General features: G+C 38.0%; 1 protein-coding gene and 1 long non-coding RNA gene across 2 annotated transcripts in view; one reads left to right on the top strand and one right to left on the bottom strand.

Annotated features, from left to right (window-relative positions):
* The first annotated feature begins 557 nt into the window (after positions 1-557).
* sclt1 (sodium channel and clathrin linker 1) overlaps positions 558-21,007 on the top strand; it is a 132,001-nt gene continuing 111,551 nt past the window's right edge. Inside the window, exon 1 of the mRNA XM_069189849.1 lies at positions 558-567. The gene's annotated coding sequence lies outside the window, so the exon portion shown is untranslated. The remainder of the gene's footprint in view (positions 568-21,007) is intronic.
* LOC107077096 (uncharacterized) overlaps positions 1,573-21,007 on the bottom strand; it is a 49,394-nt gene continuing 29,959 nt past the window's right edge. Inside the window, exons 2-3 of the long non-coding RNA XR_001478222.2 lie at positions 20,945-21,007; positions 1,573-3,615 (exon numbers count right to left, since the gene is read on the bottom strand). This is a non-coding gene — a long non-coding RNA (uncharacterized lncRNA). The remainder of the gene's footprint in view (positions 3,616-20,944) is intronic.

Below are 21,007 nucleotides of genomic sequence, written 5' to 3'. Positions count from 1 at the left end.
CTGTGATATAGGAAAAACAGACTGTGGACACATCAGTACAATAGCGATACCCATCACTAAAATTACAGCAAATAAAAGCAAGTGACTCATACTACAGTGAACAAGTATTGTTCCCCGTTTAAGAAAAAAAGAATGCTCGACATTCAGCTCATTCAGCAGTTCAGTCAAGTTTGTGAGGAATGCTAAATCCAGAAGCCAGTGGTCATCCTCTAATTGGGCATATTCACCATGTTTAGACGACTTGAGAAACTCTTTGATTTCAGGTAACAGCTGTCAAAAATGTTTGTTTTTGAAATCTCCAAACAGCAAGTCAGCAGCCTCAGGAAATGCTTTTTTTATTACTTCTCGATCCCTGAATTACTTTTTGTGTTTAGCAAGGACATGGCTCACACGGAACAATGCAATGATTGAAGCTTTCCTTCTTGTATTACTACTTCTAATACTAATTACGAATACTATTAGGCCTCGTGAAAACCGACTGCTGGTAGTTGAGATTTAAATTTTTCCACTTTTCTTTTCCCTAACTCACTTTTAGCGGGAAAGTCCACATCATACATTTTGTGTGCAGTTTTGAAATGTTGGACATTTCCCTTTTTCGTAGATGCTAGCATTGCAGATTTGAATGCAATAGTACAAAAAATAATAATGTAACACTCCGGGGTTCACATGGGTATGCGCCCTCACCTCTGCCGCCTCAGGTCAGCCCCCCACCGCTGGGGACTCAAACCCGGGCCTCTGGCGTCACTCAACAGGGACCCAATCACTTGAGCTAAAGGGAAATCTCCTGTCAGCCCGGTGGCTGCAGTCCCTGCTATTCACAGGGAAGGGCAGTGACGTCACCACGCTAGTAAGCTGGCTCGAACAACCAATGGTGGCCTTAGAGAGTTACACTCTCCCCCGCTTAATTCACCGTCCTCGGTGAAGGGCTATCCCACCCCACTCCTGACACCAATGTAATGCTCCGGGGTTCACGTGGGTATGCGCCCTCGACTCTGCCGCCTCAGGTCGGTCCCCACCACGCTCGCATTCCTTGTGTTAACAGTAAGTTTTCGTCTCTTTGCTTCATCATTTTCGCTCAAACACTACAACTATCAAAAAGGCAATCAAACTTATCAAACTGTTGGCAAATTTTATATGGCCAGTCGGTTTCGCTCCAGCATGCGCTTTAGCGAATTTGGGGCTCATGCAGCAATAACCAAGAGAACATTCTTGGGTAGCACACACAACAATCTTTATTTACGGAGCTTCTGTAACTTTTTTATCCCCTGTGTCAGCCAGCACTCAGGGAAGAGACTTTTACAACCCATTCGACAAGAGTTCAACACACACAAAGGCAGTAAAATGTATGACATTACATGCACAGATCTGAATACATTTTTAGATTATCAAAAAAAAGTAAATAGTCAAATAGCCCATTTATTTTTTATTTATCTCTTGCGAGAGATTGACTGGTAGATCGCGATCGACTGGTTGGGCACCCCTGTATTAGTGGATAAGTAATGGGCATTATCTCTCTTTACCTGTTCATCATCTTCTCTGTCTTTTTCTGTTGTAAAAAATAAAATACCGAGGTATGAAGTACAATTTATTAAGCCAGACAATATGCACAGCAGTTCAGTAAATAATGATTTCCCTAGATAGTCTTTAAAGATTGTTTTTTGGTTGTGAGTTCAGACTTCATGAATTTTGATAAAGAAAACAAAACAAAATGGCTGTCTATCACACACGATCATGTTTCTGTTGGTGGTTAATAAAACGAATAGTGTCATGTTCATTTGTGCCTTGTCAGTTTCTCCAAGATAGCCTTAGTCCAGACGCACTGCGGTCTGTTTACTCCTCTGTAATGACATCTAGCTGTTTTTTGAAAATGAAGTAGCACTGATTCATTGCAGTAATAAAGGAAAAAGGTCTGTACATGGATGGATGGATCATGGATAAATGAGTAGGGAGAAATACAGATGTGGTAGATTCCATAAATATCTTTTGTTTACAGGCAGATTGATACAAAGAAGGCTTAAAGTATGATGCTGGTGTCTAGCTGTCTTTTACTTACAAAAAGTACCAACTTTAGGTTTAAAGACTTTTTGCACTCACTTTACCTTATACTGTATATCACTGGACAGGGCTCCTGGAAACAGGATCTGGTGATTTTATCATACATTACCATTTGTGTTCTACTGTAGCATTCAGATTTTGCAAACACAAAGATACGCTTATTTTGTACATTTGAAATTTGATTAGCATTTTAAAGGTTTAAGGGATTACCTTATAGCAGCCGTGTCAGGTTTTGTTGCATATGTAAGTAAACATGCTATGAGAGATTCCAAAGCAAGTTTTCTGCTCTTTGTACTGTATACAGTATATGATGCAAACAGTGATGTACTAATTGCAAAGAGGCATCAGTGGCTAAAATAATGCAGCTATAAAGCTAACTATTGAGTTTTTTTTTCTGAATTTCATCATCACTTAGTTGATGATGATTTGTTAATTGCTGTAAAAGTATTGAGAATAATGCTGTAAGCCTGTATGAATATGGTAGTACAGTATACATTTGGAACTTTCATGCATGTAGGTTAAAATCTTGAATTTATCCCTGTAGTCTGGTAAAGGGTTACGGTTACACTCAACATTTTCAGATTTATATGTAGTAAAGAGCATACTATGATATAAATATGGACTGGTGTGAATAATTTTCATAAAATTGTCATTTGTTTTACTTAGCTTAACAGTACTTTTACAATACATTGTCAAGTGAAAAATTTTTTTTGCATTTCTGGTCTGTAGCAGTTTTTGAAAGTACTGTGCATTTACGTGAACAGTTGAACTAGAGTTCAGTAAAGAAAAATGGCTCAGTGCACAGCCTTCCAAATAATAGCACAACTCTTCATTTAAATCTTTTTCATTGGCCCTCTACCTTGCAGATCCTGATGCCTGTTACCGTGCCTTACAGCTAAGCCCACAGAAACCTGCAGGGAGCATCTACCTTTTCAAAAGCTTTTTTTCCTGCCCCACTTTTGCAACTGACACTTTCTTGTCGTTTGCAGTGGTTGTGTTAACTGACATGCACAAAAACCTCAGAGCATGTGATGGGGTGGGGAGATGAAGAGATAAAAAAATCCCTAACTATAAAAGTAGCGAGAAGGATTTCACTTTCTATGGTTTCGATTTTGAATCCTCATAATAATTCTACACAGGAACTGACATCTTACTTTGCCCATGTTATCTGGAGGCCATTGATGGTATATATGTTTTTTATCTTTTATTTAGCTCATTGTGCATTGTGAAATGATCAGTTTAACTGATAAAGAGAAGTATGACTTATTTTTGTAAAAATGATTGATGTCATTAAGAACCTATAGTATCCCACAATCCTGTACTGTATATCATTTTTCCAAACTCCTTTCTTTGCAATATTCAGTGTATGCCAGGCTGTCAGTTCAGATTCAGAAAACAGGCACAAAAGCTGTGTCTTATCTAACCAGCATGAACTACTTAGTTTCTCATACTAAAAAAAGATAAAGTCACAGAACACAAAGTGATATACAAAGATTGTTCTGCTTCCATGATGTCTCATTCCCAGTCTCTTTTGATTGTCTGTGAAAGCACTTTGAACACCTGTGAAAAAAATCAAAGAAAAGTTAGTTTTAACTCTGGAAAAGAACTAATCTTTCAGAATTGTATGCTTGTGTGAATATCTCTATTTAGAATAGTAAGATACTACTCATCATAATACACTTCAGCTCTTAGATGGGTAAACATTGAAGAAATATGCTACATAGAATTGGAGCACAATGATTGCTTGTAATTTTAGATCCTAAAAGCAGTTTTTGTCACGATCGTAAACCCCTCCTCTTAAGGACACTCCAGTCCTTCCTTGTTCAGTACTGATCTGCTGCACCTGCCTCCAGTTCCTACCTATCGGGGCTCAGCTTTGGAAGATGGACGCCTGGAAGCCCACCTACCCACGAGTCCAGGAGCAACTCGATGGCATAGGCTTCATCGCAGCGCCCTGACCTACTGAGTCTGGGATTTGGGAGCGTCTGGTCCCGTTACCCCCTTTTATTCCCCCAACCCTCCACCAGATTCCACTCCAGCTTTTAACTCTGTTTGTCTGCCAGGATGGATTACCAGGTCTTGGACATTTGCTTCATTCATGGATTTGCCTCGGACTCCCTTGGACTGTTTGCCTAGGCCACACCTCCCCTGAACACCAGCGCACCATGGACACCCCCCTGTTTTCATTCCCGACTCCTGCATGCCTTTTTCTTGCACGTTTTCTTCACTCCCCCCGGATTGTGTTGTCTGCATAGGGTCCTGAAAGAACGCTTCGTGGCAGTTTTTTGCATGGCTATTGTTCACACAGCTCAGGTTATTTTTGTAGATTTTTAACTCTCCCTTCCTCCAAACTTCCCTTATGCGGGCATCACACATCATCATTTTCATAATCGCAAGAAAATCACAGCGAGCTGTAGAGAGCTGCAGCGTGTGCCCATTACCGTCAGTTGTGTAGTGTGACTCCCCCACTGATTCAGTCATAGCGCTCTTAACAGCCACTATGACTCTCTGCAACTCGCTACAAGAAAATCAGACTGATTTGTCATTCAATTTGACATGCTCTCCGACTAGAAGTCATGTCAAGTCATGTAGTGTGATGCTGGCTTTAAAGGCAGAACACCAACTGACCTTTTCTACTGCAGTTCCTGAACCTCACAACCATCCCGAATAACATTTGAAAAGAACAGTTTCCAATGAATATGTGAAATTCTAAAATTCTCTCCCTCACAAATATCCTTTAGAGCTCCTAGTCTGTCACATAATTCTTTATCCATGTGGGTGGCTGTTTAGCTCTGTGAGATCAGTGAATAGTTGTAGTTTTCCACCATAGTAGGGAACTTTGAGGGAAGTAAAGAAGGTGTACTCCCCTCATATTGCACTTCTGTGGGTACAGGAACATTTCACATGTCCACATGCCAACATGATCCATTGTGCAGACAACTGACCCCAACGGGTTGACGATTTGTAAGGATTTTGATTGTAGAGGCTGTACCTGGCTCTTATACTAAGGTAGCCAGATGTCTATGGGCTCCACAGGTTTGCTGGCTCACCTGGGACAGGAATGAATATTGGAGGCAGAAGAAAAAATAATAATTGCTCCTCTTTGTCATAATATGGGCTCCTCTTTGTCATAATATGTGTGTCACGGCCTTCTCCTGCTATACCCCAAAGCTCTGCAATTCTAGCCCCTGGGATATCAGAGAGTCATCTTCCCTGAGCTCTTTCAAATCTAGACTCAAAAACTTGATCAGAAGGGCTTTTACTTAATTGATGTCTGTGTCTTTGCATTTTCTACAACATTCCAAATGCAAAATAAAAATATTTTATTCTTTTATCTCTTATCACTGTTTTTCTACTCTACAATTCTTTAAGAAGCTACTGTCAAGGACTCTATATAATATAAAGTTTGTTTATTGTTATTCCTCTATACTATTCCATTATTCTTCTGAACGTGTAAAAATATATACAGACTCCACACAGTGTCCCATACCAGATTTCAAGCCAGGGCTCAGATATGGTGAGACAGCAGTGCTGACCACTACATCAGCCCATTTGTCATTTATGTTGCTGTTTTTTTTTTTATATTTTAGGAATAACTAGAACTACAAGCAGTAGTTCTAGTTATTGTCATTGTCAACGTCATTGTAATGAAATATAGTAGGGAAAAAAGATTCCAGGGAACTTGCTATGAATGTTAGTTACGAGGATGTATAAAATAGTGTGTCTCTCTGGCTCTCTAGATTTCATATTAAAGCAGTTTCTTTTTCTTTTTGCTAAGATCTTACATTAGATACGACCACCCTGTGGTTTTGTTTTTTGCTGATTTCCTTCTTCCAGCTGACTGCTTACTGCCTTCTGTCATGTTACCCACTCTTGTCTGGTTCTGTCCACACCCTGCTGTGACCCAGGACAGACTCAGGTGTCTCGCTGGGGCGTAAGCTCATGCACTGGTTCAGCTTGACAAATCACCCTGTGGCAAAGAGCCGGCATGATTATCACATGGCCAGGAACAGGTCAAGTATGACGATGGAAACGGGGAACAAGTACAGTAGCACAACCTAGATTCCTATGAAGGACCCTCACATACATTTCTGCTCTCACAAAACATATTAAAAATCTGCTGTGTATCTGCCCTTTTGCAAAGCTTTGTGCATTTTTGTTTTGGTTGAATATAATGCAGGTGTGAGTGTGGTCAGTCACTTTCTGATTTTCCCCAAAAGAGGAGATACAGTAGCTGTAAACGACTGCTTGTACAAGTACTGCTGGTAAAACGTATTAATAGGAAATTTCTGTTTTGTGTACATTAACCATTTTTATCATTTTTATAATAAAGTGTACATAAACAGGAGTAGTACTAATCACATATACAGTACTAAGATAGGTTTGAAGAATGAAAACATTGAAGTGGGCTGTTGTGGTTTTGAAAGATTAGTAACTTTGAAGTGAATTGTTTTAATATTGCTGAAATCACAGATAGAAGACTATGTTTAAGTATGCAAAATTATGCTGGTAAATCTTTTTAATATTAGGTTTTATTAATACAACTGTAGGCTATGTCAATAAACTTCCAGCAATGTACCTTAGGTTTGTGTGAAATTATTGAATAATCCACCAAGAGACAGCTGGCAGCCAAAAATAATTACCTGCTAGCAAAAAATAATGAAGGTTTGTCTTTATGCAGCATTAAAGAACAAAGGGCATGTGGGATTATATTTACTTCTATATCAATGTACAATGTGTATATCCCACATATTGTAGCTTATTTGATAAAACTAATTTGTGCTTGTGGGTGTTGTTAGGAAATTAGAAAATTGTACAGCCTTTGGAGATATTTTCCAGTCTGTTTTTTGAAAGGGTCAATCTAGGGACTGTAAGATAATAACATAAGATTATAAGAAAGTTTACAACTGAGAGGCGTCTATTCAGTCCATCTGGCCCATTTGGTAATTAGTAGGTAATTGATCCAAGGATCTCATCCAGCAGTTTATTAAAATAACCCGGGGTATCAGCCTCAACAGCATGGCTGGGTAGCCTGTGCCGTACTCTCACAACCTACTGGGTAAAGAACTGTCTCCTGGTCTCAGTTAAATACACTTTCCCATCATGCAGCTCTATGCAGATTATTATTAAAGTGTCAAGACACTCTTTTGATATTCCCTTGGCAATCTGTAATTTTTTCATCTTCAGTATTTCTACTTCTATAACATATGCACATCAATAAAAATAAGCATGATAGCACTAAATATTTTTAGAAAATCAGTACTGTTAGTATTTAGCTGTCCTAGAGGGATTCTTGTGCCTATTCCATTGAGTGCTGTCGTTTTTCTTGTACAGTATAAAAACCTGATGACTGCAGAGAGTGGCAGGTGCAACACAGAACGCATGTTAACACAATCCTTTTCTGCACTGATGTGCCATGCCATGCTAATTAATAGGCTAACCTGACAACCTGGTTTTGAAGTTGAATAGCCTAGCGTCCTGTACAAGTAACTTTACACTCAGAATGTGTTCAAATAAAAAGGGAAAAAACATTATTTACCAACTAAAAACGTCAGTTCATTAAACTCAGTTAGGAACACACAAGAGAAGAAGAAGTTGGAGTGCAGCTCAGTGCTTCCAATTAAATACTAACTTTCACAACTTCCCCACTAGTAATACATTCAAAGCAGGACCTTTGTGGTCTTTGAAGACAGTGAGTCTGTGTAGGCTGTCTTCACTCAATGTCATATTATCTTCTGATTTACATTAAAAGCTGTAGCCTATAGGGCTACCTGTATCAACATGGGGTTTGAATCAGATTACAGAGGTATCTCAGCCCTGAGGTGCTTGGGCCTGAGGTAAAATAATGTATTTTGAAGATCACTGCAATTGCCCCATCCTGACATTGAAATCAGGGTCATATTTTATATAACTCTAGGTCTCAAGTTTATAACGTGAGCTTGTTGCTTGGGAAGAATGTATATAAATTAAATCTGGAAGTCAGAAACCTTCCTTCCAAATTTCAAAGGAAGCCAGAAGTTTGAAAACATGAACTCCACCTCCACTATAAAGCAACCCTTAATGATGAAGCTTTTTTTGTGCCTAACATGAACCACATAATGAAAGTAATGTTAATTGGATTCAATGCATCTGGGAGCCAAGAATTAAATCAGAAGTGGAAGAATAGCAGAATGCATTTAAATGAGGATACAGCTTATTTCAACTTACTTCAACTAGTGCTGAAAAGTATACCTAATAAGGAAAATTTGACTTATGGAAATAGATTGCTGAAATGTCTGAGGGAAAAGACATTTGAACATTTTTGAATTCTCTGCAAAAATAAATTTACACTGTAAAGATATAGTTCCGAATCACACACATGCAAAGCAAAAGCCCAGCAAATGTTGTTGGTTCCAAAACTCATTTGTTGCATTTTTAATGCCTCACGATATTAATGCGTATATCCCGTTTATTAAATATATATATATATATCCTTGCATGTGGCACTGTCCTTTCATATCAGGCATTACCCATACTGTTCAGACATCATCTCTTTGTTCTTCTGTAAGATTTGGAACTTCACTGATTCCTGATTAATCAGTTTCCCCTCTCCTGCTGATATGTGCCTTTTACTATCAACAATTTCATGCATGAGATCAGATAATTTTATTAATTGCTATTCATGCAGAATACTTCAAATAGGCTTACATTTAAAACTGACAGGCTGCAAAGTTTAAGTGTAATTATTTTAAAATGCAGGGATGACAATATGCCAACATTTGCATATTTTAGCTTCTTAAATGCTTAAGAAAAAAACGTTGGAAGGGAATAATGAATGCGCTTCAGTGTGATTTTTAAGCAGTGTCGAACCTTATTTGAAATTTTAAAAAATGAAAAAGGAAAAATAAAAGGTTCTGGTTTTACAAAGGGGAATCAGAACTTCAAAGGTGTTACTACCAATATACTGTACAGTAACAAAAAGAATGACTAATTATATATATAGCTTTTTTTTACTTTTGTCAAGTCTAAAAAGTAGAAAAGATGAAAAGAAATTGTGAAAAATTGTTTTATTTTATTTTTTTAGGTTTCCAAAATAAACAACACACCCCCAACCCAAAAAAATCCCTCTCCCATCTTGAGTCAGCCGCATTGGTACACCCCAACAAGTTTCTACCACAGGACTACTAAAATAAAGTCAGACGGCGATAGTAGAAACCCCAGGCAATAAGGCTTTGACTGCATCAGCAGCGACACTCCAAACCTCCACTGTCCCCCCTCCAGCACCAAACAGTGGAGCAGTGGAGAGCTCCATGTAAATGACACCAAGACCAAGTCCAGAATACAATTATATCAAGCAAGGGAATGTACGGGCTCCCGGCATGTTTTTATCTACAGCCAAGCCAGCCATCCAGATCCATTTAAGCTGCTGTTGGAGATCTGGGGCACATTAAACTGGTAACAAAAGAGAGATTTGGCTTCCACCATACAGTCTAATAGGCGTCACAATGTCCAATGTAACACCTGAGATAAAACATCCACACAGGCTTGAAAAAGTCAGAAATAACTGACACTACTATCATTCTGACAGATAACGTACTTAAAAGAATAGAAAATTGTGGAAGTGTGTTTTTTTTCTAAATGGCCTTCATCCACATTTGACTTCACTTGTTAATAATTGCATTTTCATTTCAATATAAAAGCATCAAGCAGTTCAATAACAGTATATCCTGTTCCACAGTAATGTGCAATTTGCTTTTGTTGAGAAGGGAAAGGTCATGGTGAAAAGTCATGGGATGGTCAAAAAGTCATGGGAAAAAGTCACCTACTCACAATATACTGTAGCTGATAGAGATGATACAAGTGAGTGAAAGAGTATGCCTTAACAGGCAAAAAGATACCTGGTTTTGTATTAATGAAACTGACAACATTTACCAATAAAGAGCAGCATGTGATCTAATGGAGGCCAGTGACTATATTCAGCATCACTATTTTATTAAAGACTATACATATTGTGTTTGTAATTAACAGTTGTTCAAATAAACGTAATTCAATCAACTATTAAATCTGCAGATGAATTATAAATTGCTTCCCAACTACTGATTTCCTGCTATTAAATTTGTTAAAATTAAAAACAAATTGTTGCATATTAGGTTAAAGTACCCACTCTCAGAGTAGTATACTGTGACAGATGTACAGTATACTGACCCCATTATGCAGGAACTGTAGCCAGCTAAACCACTTTGCAACTTTAAGGTGCTAAGACCCTTCTTCCTGCAACAGGTCGTAACCCACAGAACCACCATTGCACCCACAGACCACCACAACATAGTAAGACTACATAATTGCAGTTTTTATTCCTCTAATAACTACAATAAAAGATAGTTCAGGTGGGCAGCTGCGTCAGTATGCGTAGTCTGCAAAGGAACAAGTAATAGGTTTATTCCATGCTGAAAAGAGAAGAAAGTAAAACACAATGTTTTGGCCTGAAGAAGGCTCTACGGCTGAAATGTTGTGTTTTCTTTCTTCTCTTTTCAGCATGGAATACACCTATTACTTGTTCCTTTACAATAAAAGATGACTAAAACAAACAGGAGAAAAAAACTCTCCGCAAGGGACACACCCACAAATGTATGAGCTTCATAGTCACTAGAAACCAAACTAGCAGTCCAGAAAAAAAACAGTAGCACCACATTCTCCTGAATCAGCTCATGTTCTGCTGTCCTGGCGTACCTCTATCCACCACACTGATGAATGAGACAAAACTCTGCTTAGTTCTTCAGTTGCATAATAGCATCCTTTTCTGTCACGCCCAGTATACCTAGAGGGTGCTCTATTTCTGTCTTGTTCCTAGTTCCCTGTGATTATTCATGTCTTTCTGGTGTGTCTTGTTGTGTTGCCTATTTACTTCCTGCTTCTGCTCTGCTCATCGCTCGGCATTGACGTTTGGATGTCCTGAGACCCGCCTAGCACCAGGTTGCTCCTGTCCGTGGCCTGAGGGCATATGTTTCTATACGGCATTTCCTGAACAGCTGAGCCTGGGCTAACCCCTGTCTCGCTGCTACGCACAGTGTCTTTCCAAGACTTGGAGGCATTAGTTAAGATAAGCAGAGACAAACAACACACCAAACCCTGACAAAAACACAATGGCCACTGTACACATACTTAAAATATAGTCTCCAAGCCACTGCCCCACATCCACTTTTGTATCTCTGTGACACATACAGTACATAGCAAAAATGGTGGCCAGTTTCTAATAAAGATGTTGGCAGTGCAAAGTATATTCTAGTCTAGTATTATAATTTATTGAATGGAGGCAAAGGCCCCATTGTCAGGAAACATTAATGAGGAAGTTATGTAGAAAAACCAGGATGAACTCCAGAGGCGTAGTCGATGTTACAGTCCGAGGTCCGAAAGCCCAAGGTAAACAAACCGGTGCAAAAGTACAAAATCAGAAGTGGGCCCGGAGGCTGTGAGGAAGCCGAGAGTCAAAGCCAGAATGATAACCAAAGTACCAAAACAAAAGCAGGAGACTTAGACGGAGAACAAACCAGGGTCAGGAAGCCAAAAACCAAGAAGTAATAAATTGCAAGAAGTCGAGGTAACTCTAACCAGGAAAACCTAATACTGAGCACAGGGGAGAGTGTGAAGCAGCATTAAATAGGCTGATGTAAATGGGCTAATTGGGAACCATGCTGTTATGCGAGGTGGAATGACAAGTCCTCCGGGGGCTTGGCGTAACATCCATGTAGCAAAAAGGAAAGTATTTCTTATTTTATTGCCTTAAAAAAAAGAAGACTTTGTTCTAAGGCTGTCCAATGAATTGACTGGATTGCTTTGTCAAGGTAATTACAAGGATATAAGCAAGAGAGATATTCCTCCAGTCAGGCAAATCACCAGGTGCTTGTGGAAAAAAGAGCTCTGTCACTAGGAAATTCTGAATAAGAAGGATCCCTCTGAAGCTGTGACTAGGCTCAGACATCTAGAGCTGAGGAGCACCCAAGCACTTGTTCTCAGAGCTGCTGGTATCCCAGTTTGCCAAACAGAGAAGACCTGGCTCTGGCAAAGGACTGTATTAATATTCAATGATTCAATACATAAAATTCTCTTGATTAAATCCTGCTCTTTAAGTTTTGGGCATTTAAAGATTTTTCCAAATACCAGGTCACAGTTCGATGAAACAGAAAAGAAGAACTTTGAAAGAAGCATGGTTTCTTGCACAAATCTTTATTTTTTATTATTCCTACTGCAAATTAAATATAATGAAATTGTCCATATTTATTGATTTTATTGCTTTTAGCTTGCAGCTAATCAGTAATATCTGCAGGCTCTATTCAGTCCATCACTGCCTTAACAATGACCCTATTTACTAATAATTTATAATCTAATTTTACAGAAAAATATAAGGTCAAATTATAAAATAACATATAGCAAGAAGCCAACATGTAATAATACATTTGAAGTTTTAGAAACATGTTGATTCCAGGTGTATAACTAGACCAGTAGAGCATGAAGTTGACTTTTTATAGCCTAGCAGAATGTTGAGGTAATTCATATTTTGTGAGATTTGTTATTTACTTGAAGTCATTTTTTTAAACGAAAGTGATTTTAGTGCAAAGAGCTTTAGAGGGTTAAGGCATAAGGTATGCTCTAGAAGAAGATTCAAGCACAAGTTCAAATGTAACAAGATTGGCAGTTTTTGTGGCTTTGTTCTAAAACATCTCAAAGCTGCTCCTTCTTTAAAACTCTGACCAGAGTAAAAGAAAAAAGTATCTGAAACTAGTTTATCCATCATATTTTGGCATAGTATTTACAGTATGTGCAATTGAAAGTAGATCATCCTACTGAATGGTACATATTAGGTGTACTGTATATAATACAGTCACAAATCAGCAGTTACTAACAAACATTTATTTTATTGAGACCATATTGTTAACACTACTTTTCGTAGGCTGAGTATTTAAAGATTTATCATCACTAAAAGCTTTTAGAACTTTTTAAATGCTTAATCACTTATAAATATTCATTTAACTCAACTTCAGTTATGTTAGTCCACCCACTGAAGAACATATGCACAAATTTGTAACAGCTATGGTATGTTAATTCTAAAACCAAGGGATTTTTTTTCTCTCCAGGGATAAAAGCTTTATCTCTTTGATTTTCTGCTAACATATTTCAAGGAATGCCACCTTACTGCTTTTCATATAAATTGCAATTGAACACATAAAAACAGAGAATGAGTATTTAATTTACTTTTATTATTGCAACTCTGAAAACAGAGCTTGTCATTCACAGGTGGAAAGCCAAGATCGAAAAATCAATTTCCCTTCTGTCAAAGTATTCTAAATTTTATAGGTTCTTTTCAAAAATAAATTCCTGGAATAAAGTTAGATTGATGTACTTAGGAAATTCATAAGTTACATTACGTGATCTAGATGTAAAGTGGAACACAAATCAAGAAGGCTTTAAAGTCCAGACCTGCTCAGACTTCGCAAAAAAAATTAAATTTTTAAAAACCTATTTTTATAGGGACTGGATTCACCTAAATTATAAAAACAAAGTGGATTTTTAAACTTAACCAAATTACATACTGTATAAGATCATACGTTTTATAATCTAGTAGAAAATAGGTTATTTATCATCAAAGCAACAGGAAAATAAAGAGTAAAGTTGTGTGCAGGTCAGTGTGGCTCTTTACACTTTGTTTTTGATGCATGGATTTATTTATTTGGATTTGGGATCTATCTGTGTAATGTAGCTGTCATCATCTACTGTATGCTTGTCTACATGAAATGACCAGATAATGACTTGTTCTGATAAATACATACAGTACTGTACATTAAAGTACAACAGGTATCCCTGAAAGCATATGAGAAAGACAGTTGTAAACCCTATTTTAGAGCACTGCAGGTTGAAAACTTTGTGGTCTTGAAATACACATAATTCTGTCCTTTTTTATTGTGTGTACTAGAATAATCTGGGCAACAATTTGAACAAAGTACTGTATTTCGGAGTGTGTGTTTTTTGTGTCTTAGCCATTAATAGCATAATTACACGAATACATTACAAGTGCTGTATTTATACCACTTGCATGACCGTAAAATGCACAATAAAAACAAATGAAAGACTTGAAGGCTCCTTAATCAGCAGCTTGAAAACAGCTAGCCCGACATGACTTTGATTTCCATTTTATACACAACATCTGTGTCACTGCCCAAATACTAGTGTTAGTCACCAGAGACACCTACATATGCAGTTTTTTCAAGACCTTACAGGAACATGAGGAGGCTGCTGGAGTGGGGGTAGTGAGATGAGCTGAAAGGTTTGAATGCATAAGGGGAAAGGATATCAGTGCCATTTTATTGAAAAGGCAAAAAAAACTAAACCCATCTGCTCAAGACTGCAAAGATGAAAAGATACTTGATAACAACCCCTAGCACAAATATACACACACCCAAGAAAGATACAGTCACAGTTATGGACGCAAAAGAAAAGCCACAGATTTTTTTTCTCTCCTTTTATGTTCAAAGCTCGGGGAGTGGATCCTGAAAAACCCTCAGAGGATAACAAAAGTATAGTCACTGCAGTTGAAAAGAGGCAGAGAAATGCAAAGAGATAGGTGTTATAAATAACAGAGAGGAATGAGAATGCATAATTAGCTGCATTAGTAATCTCTCAATCTTGATAGTGTGATTATTACTAAGACCACTTGTGTATTCACCGTTCTGTCGCATCAAAAGCTATCAAGGCTGGATGGTGGAAGAAACACATTGTAATCTCATGCTCATTTCTTAAAATTATCACACTATGTGCCATAAATTGTCAACACAATGCAGAACATTTTTCTCCACATTAAAACACTGTTTACAGAGCTCAAATGATTTTAAGTTCTAAAGGGCTTTTAGATTGCAATGCAAACAAATTGACAAAATACTTATGAAGTGGTAAAGTTGTACAATTTTGTTTTCACCTTTCTCTGAACAAGGCATGAACCTGAGGTCAAGACTTTTAGAAAACAAAACATCCAGTTTTCCAGTTTTAATTGCACTAAGGTCCAAAACTCTTTTGCAACATCCATATTGTTTCAACACTAAAGAGCAAATCATGAATAAATCAGAAGTACTTTCCTTTGTTAGTACAGTATATACATGAAATGAGGTTGAACTTTTTCCTGCTTTAAAATTTAAAATGCTTTAAAATAAACCCCTAGAAATGAAAGCACTTAATCTTAGGTATTGCATTTGTGAAAGTATTAAAATTAAGGTTGTTTACTTTTTCTCAACACACCTGATCTCAACACACACCACTTTTAATTTCCTTTTCATGCTATGTTTTCTGTGCCGTGAAACACTGAGTTTTCAGGGGGGGATTTTTAAAGAGCTCATACTGTGGTCCATGTTTTCAGATGTGGCTTATTATTGCCCTACAGCACTCAATTAGTAAACATGTCCATGAGAAAAATGACGCCAACAGACAGCAACAAGCAGTTGGCCTCTTGTTTATTACTGCTGTACTGGCTTGTATCCAAAACACTGATTCTGATTCACAGAAGGGTGCCAGAGCTTTAAAACTAGCTAGCCAGGAACATTTACTTCAGCAGGACAGTCATTAAGTTCCTGTTCCAAGTGCCCGCTCTGTCAAGAGATTGAGCCCTGACCACTGTGTTCCCACCTCCAGTGGCAGGACTCCCAGATGAAACATGTTTGTGTTTATTTTGCTGCTGAGAGACCATCTCCATAAGAGAACAGCACACTTAGTTTTTTAATCATTAACTAGAAAGCTTTTTTTTTATATCTAGCTTCAAATCTGTTTTTTTTTTACTTCTCCTTTATACCCAATTTACAAGGTCATTCTGCACAATATCCATGGACGTCACCGCAAAATAGCTTTCCTTGCAAAGCCTGATCCTATTGTATAATGTGCAAATTAACAGAAGCATTGTGCTTCCAATTCAGATCTAATTGTGTGAGGAAAATGTCATAATTCCACATACATATTCATGAACATACACGCCATATTGAGCACTAATCCCAAATTAACGTGGTATTCTAAATCACATCCTGCTTTCGCCGTGTCAGATAACTGTTAGCTGGGAAGAGCAGCCAAGAAGTGTGCTTATATTTAAACTATCTGCATCATTTAGTAAATGAGTTGTCAAAAATAGTGTATTCTCCTACTGCATTGTTGTCCAGCATGATTTGTTTCATTTGACAGATTTAATAGCTGTCCTTAGGGCATGAAAACAAATTGCAATAATATATCAGCCTACATGAAAAGGGTATTTTTAAGCTCGTGAAACTTTTCATTAGTTTTTGAAAACTGGGTGAGGCAGCTGTATGCAAGAAACCAGATTCCCCATTCTGAATAATGCTAAAACAGAAAAATGAAAAAAGGTAACATTTCTGCAGCCAGTTCGGGTTTCCTGGTGTATACTCGCCCTGATGACCATGTACAGTATATGCTTGACCCGTTTTCCCCAAGCAGTTCCCATAGAAACCAGAAAAATAGCACAGAAGGAAATTGAAAATGACGTTTCAAATACTGGCTGCAGAATATGTATTGTAAACTTGAAATAAAACACCTTGCTTATGTAGAAAAATGTGCCCCCCAAAAAACCAGGAATCACTTTAACATGTGAGGATAGTAAAGCAGTAAGTAGGAAAAGTTTTGGATAAAGTTTTTCTTGCAAGTTAATGCTAGAATGATTCCTTCTTTACAAAAGATCTTAAGATTTAATGCTTTGTCGGGTATATAAGAAGCTAAGGCATCACATGGCTTGACATGTAAGTTGAGTAACTACATTCAAGTTTCTCTTGAAGCATGAAGTCTGTGAAATTTCCAGCTTCATAATTTGAATACATTTCCTTTGCCCAGAGGGAATCAATTAAACCATGTCTCTGTGCATGAAGCAAGAAGCATTCCAACGCTCAGAAAAGAATTAAACACTTAACACAAATAACTTAAAATTACCCCAAGCGTATTATATAAATTTGAACAGTTGTGAGATTAGTTATGTTAATTGGTATACTAACATTTTTAAACTGTTTCAGCTGATGTCCAACAAAATTAGCAAAGCCATTAAAAGTTGACTAGCTTCTTTTGGCAAAAAGGGAGAATGTTTCACTGTTTCTCAAAATAAGTTAAATTCAATTTAAAGACAATTTATCCACATAAATCTGAGAAAATAAATGAAATGTTTTTGAAAAAAATTATGAGGCTATATTTGACAACAAAATAACACATGTTTTCAGAGATAAATGTTGTTACGTTTCACACAAAAGTTTTGAAACTCCTCGGTTGACTTTTAATTTGTTTACATTTCCTGTTTATAGTTGTGAGAAAAAAGCATCACGTCTAAAGTAAGCTGTGTTTGCTCACATTGAACACTTTTTCAAGCCTGAAGGTTCAAATGGGGAATTGCGTCGGCGTGCGAGATCCAAAGGAACAAGTAGAGGTTAATTCACACTGAAAGTAGACTGCAAAATAAAGCATTTCAGTCAAGGAAGCCTTCTTCAGATGGCTCAGATGTGGATACATCTGAAACTGTTTTTGTATTTATTTATTTCTACTTTTAAGCATGGAGTTAACCCCTGCTTCTTTATTTTCTAAATTACTAAGCCACCATAATACTGGTCATGGATACCGCTCTAATTTACTGAGCTTGATGGTTCCCGCTTGTCTTTTTCCTGATCAGCAGACTTTCTCTGACTCTGCTGTGCTTATAACCTGTGCGTATACTTGTGAGCACTCCATAATCTAAGTCATCCCCTCACTATAGGACTTTTCTAATGGCTGAAAATTTTTCACTCCTCCTTATTAAAATAACAAATCAAGAAGCAGCCGTCCACAATACACTGGGTTTCTCTTAACTATTTTTTTTTATATTCTGTGCTACACAACGTGAGTTCTTTCCGAAACACACAAATTTTGGCAAAGCCAAAATCTACAAATGAATAGAGAGCCTTTAGAAGGTGATCCTAGATTCAAGTTAATTTTGGTTTTGGATGCCTTTCTGCTATAGGAGTTCTGAAACCCCCCTGTGAGGACGCAGATGGAGAGAGGTTTCCCATTAAAGGTGAAATGGGAAACTATGGGTTTGGAGCAATCTTTGATCCTCACAGCTCTGAAATGTTCACTAAAAGGTCTGCCAGTCTTCTTGCTATCTCACCAATGTAAATAGCTGGGCATTTTCTGCCAGAGATCAGCCAGTGAACAAGGTTGCTGAAAATAAATAATGTCCTCTGGGTGACACTGAATTGTCCAGAGAGGCTTTGAATATACATTGTATTGGATATACTGTATACTGTATTTACAGATGAAGCAGAGGATTCTGTTGGAGGGGAAAGTGCTTGATGTGGATGGCAGTCATCTGTAGGCAGTTAAGAGAGCTCCGAACGAACGTTTGCACAGATTAGGTGGTCAGCAATATGAGATGAGGCAGTCAGGAAAGAGGGTTCTAGTGGAAGGGTCATCATGTTGTGGTGCAAACTGTGTTTCCTCCAGTTTCTTCTCTTTCTTTTTTGATTTTTGAAGGCCACCTTACCAGAGCTCGGGACTCTTTGTCAGGGGTGGAAGTGTCCCTTTGAGGTTCTGGGTATGAGCAAAGCTAAATCCTTGGAGATCGTTGAGGAACTAGTTCTGCATATTCATACCCTGTTCTAGAGCACCCCACCTCTCTATCTGAGGCCCAGTTAGATGTGTTTCTCAATGCCACAATCATCTCTGATTTGTGTGGTTATTAAAGAATGTCTGCACATGGAGGACCTTAGATCAATGGGAAGCTCAAGAAGAAGGAAAGACAAATGCACCACTCTTACGAAGAGACTGGACATTCGATTGAAACTTAAAGTCAAAATAGTCTTTGACACCTGTGGCCCCACACCCCTTTTCTCACTCTGTGATACTGTGTTTGTCTTTCAATATATTCTTATATCATGTCCTTTTGTATTCTGTGCATCAACTCATGAGGTTGACTGGGGTTGTGACTGTCCTTAAAAGTGCTTGTATCTGTTCAGTATAATTATACAGAAATCACAACATTTTCAATAACCACTTATCCAATTCAGGGTCACAGTGGCCTAGAGCTTATACCAGGAGGTATTGGACACTGTTACAAATGTTGGAAGGGCAAGCAGTGGAATGGCCAGGAGAGCAATACCCTATGCGTGGGTAAGCCCAGGCTCAGGGGGTCAGACAATGTCGGATAGAAACCTATGCCCTCAGGCCGCAGAGAAGACGACCTGGTGCTAGGTGTGTCTCAAGACATCCGAACCCTCAATGCTGAGCCAGGAGCAGAGCAGACACAGGAAGTAAATAGGCTACACACCGGAAGGACATAAATAATCACAGGGAACTAGGAACAGGACAGAAGTAGAGTGCCCTCTAGGAGTACAAGGCCTGACAAACACGGTGGGATACACCCTGGATGGGACCCCAGTCCATCTCAGGGCACACAGAGACACAAAAACACACTCAAGGCAGGGCCAATTTTACTGAAGTCAAATAACTTACCAGTGTGTCTCTGGGAGGACACCTGAGCACCTGGAAGAAGCCCACGTTAACACAAGGAGAACATGCAAATTTCACACAGAAAGCACTCCAGGAACTGAAACCAGGATAAAAGAACTGCAAGGTCGCAATGCTAACTGCTAACTACTGTGCCGCCATGTTGTCCAATTTTACCGAAGTATTATACATTACATTAGCAACTTTTACAGTTAGATCTGTTTCCATATTTTGTTCTTATTCTTTACAGTAAACTCTTGGTTTCACAGATTTCAGTTTAACAGACTTTAACAGGACAAAATGTGCTAAAAGGGAAATTTGGCTGTAAGATCAGAAATACCAGACTTTGCCTGCCATAGCCAAAGTATAGGGCAACCTTATAGGGGTGCAGTGGGCGTATCCTTCCCATCTTTAATGAATTAATGAATTATATATTATATTTACTACATGTGAAATAAAGAACTTGTATATTTAGGTTAAAAAAGGCACAACAACAGTTTTCATGGATTGTGTTGATTGCAATTGTTTAAAAAGTCAGACTCTAGAAAGCAAGTGTATAGTATACAGTTTATAATATGTGAATAACTCCTTCAGTTAATGGACATTTGGCAATAACACCACTTCCCCCTATTAATTCATTAAACTGAGGATTCACTGTATTTAACTTACGGTTTTAAATGAACTAGAGTGAATTTGGCAGCAGTTGGTAAAGGATGACCATTGTAACTAGTGAAAAGGGCTTCTCATTTTCAAAATCTATTTTCTGACTGCATACCTCTTTTTTAATCTGGAATTACTGCCTTCTTAAGGGATTTCTGCTTCGTGATTAAGAGAAATATATTCAATGCTACCTGCATACATTTTGTAAATTCCTAAAAGATTCAACACTGCAAATGTGATGCATAGACAGCATACATGGATATTTTATGCTGAAATAGTATTTGCCAGCAGATTTCTTATTCAGCTGACTAAAATATAAAATAATTATTATTCTAAAGGCGAAAGTAGATACAGTAGGTCAAGCAAAGAATTGGGAAGTAAACAGTTTTAGGGATGAGGCAGCAAAGTCATCCAGTTATTATTATTATTAGTAGTAGTATAGTAGTAATATTGATTATGTAGTTGTTGTCGCTGTTGTTAATTGGGCAAGGACACCTGTGTAACATTTTTCAAGAAATACCTTGGGACTTTTAATGACCACAGAGAGTCAAAACTCAGTTTTACCTCCCATCTGAAGGATGGTTTCAGAGCCACTAGCCCTGTTTCATAAATAACCAACCAGATGTGCTGAGTTACGTGTAAAAGGGTGACATGTTGTACAAAACTAAAATGGACTGTAAAAGACAGTACCCATTTTCATCTTCATCAGAGCTGGGGAGATGCATGAACATAATAAACCCAATACTACCTTTACATTTATCTCAAGCGGGGCTCCCCTGCAGTCCCCCAGTGGGTAACTGTGATGAATTAC

This window comes from Lepisosteus oculatus, chromosome 1 (assembly GCF_040954835.1).
Source record: "Lepisosteus oculatus isolate fLepOcu1 chromosome 1, fLepOcu1.hap2, whole genome shotgun sequence".
NCBI lineage: Eukaryota > Metazoa > Chordata > Actinopteri > Semionotiformes > Lepisosteidae > Lepisosteus > Lepisosteus oculatus.
Note: the sequence above shows the minus strand (reverse complement) of the source record. Positions and strands in the feature narration are given on the sequence as shown.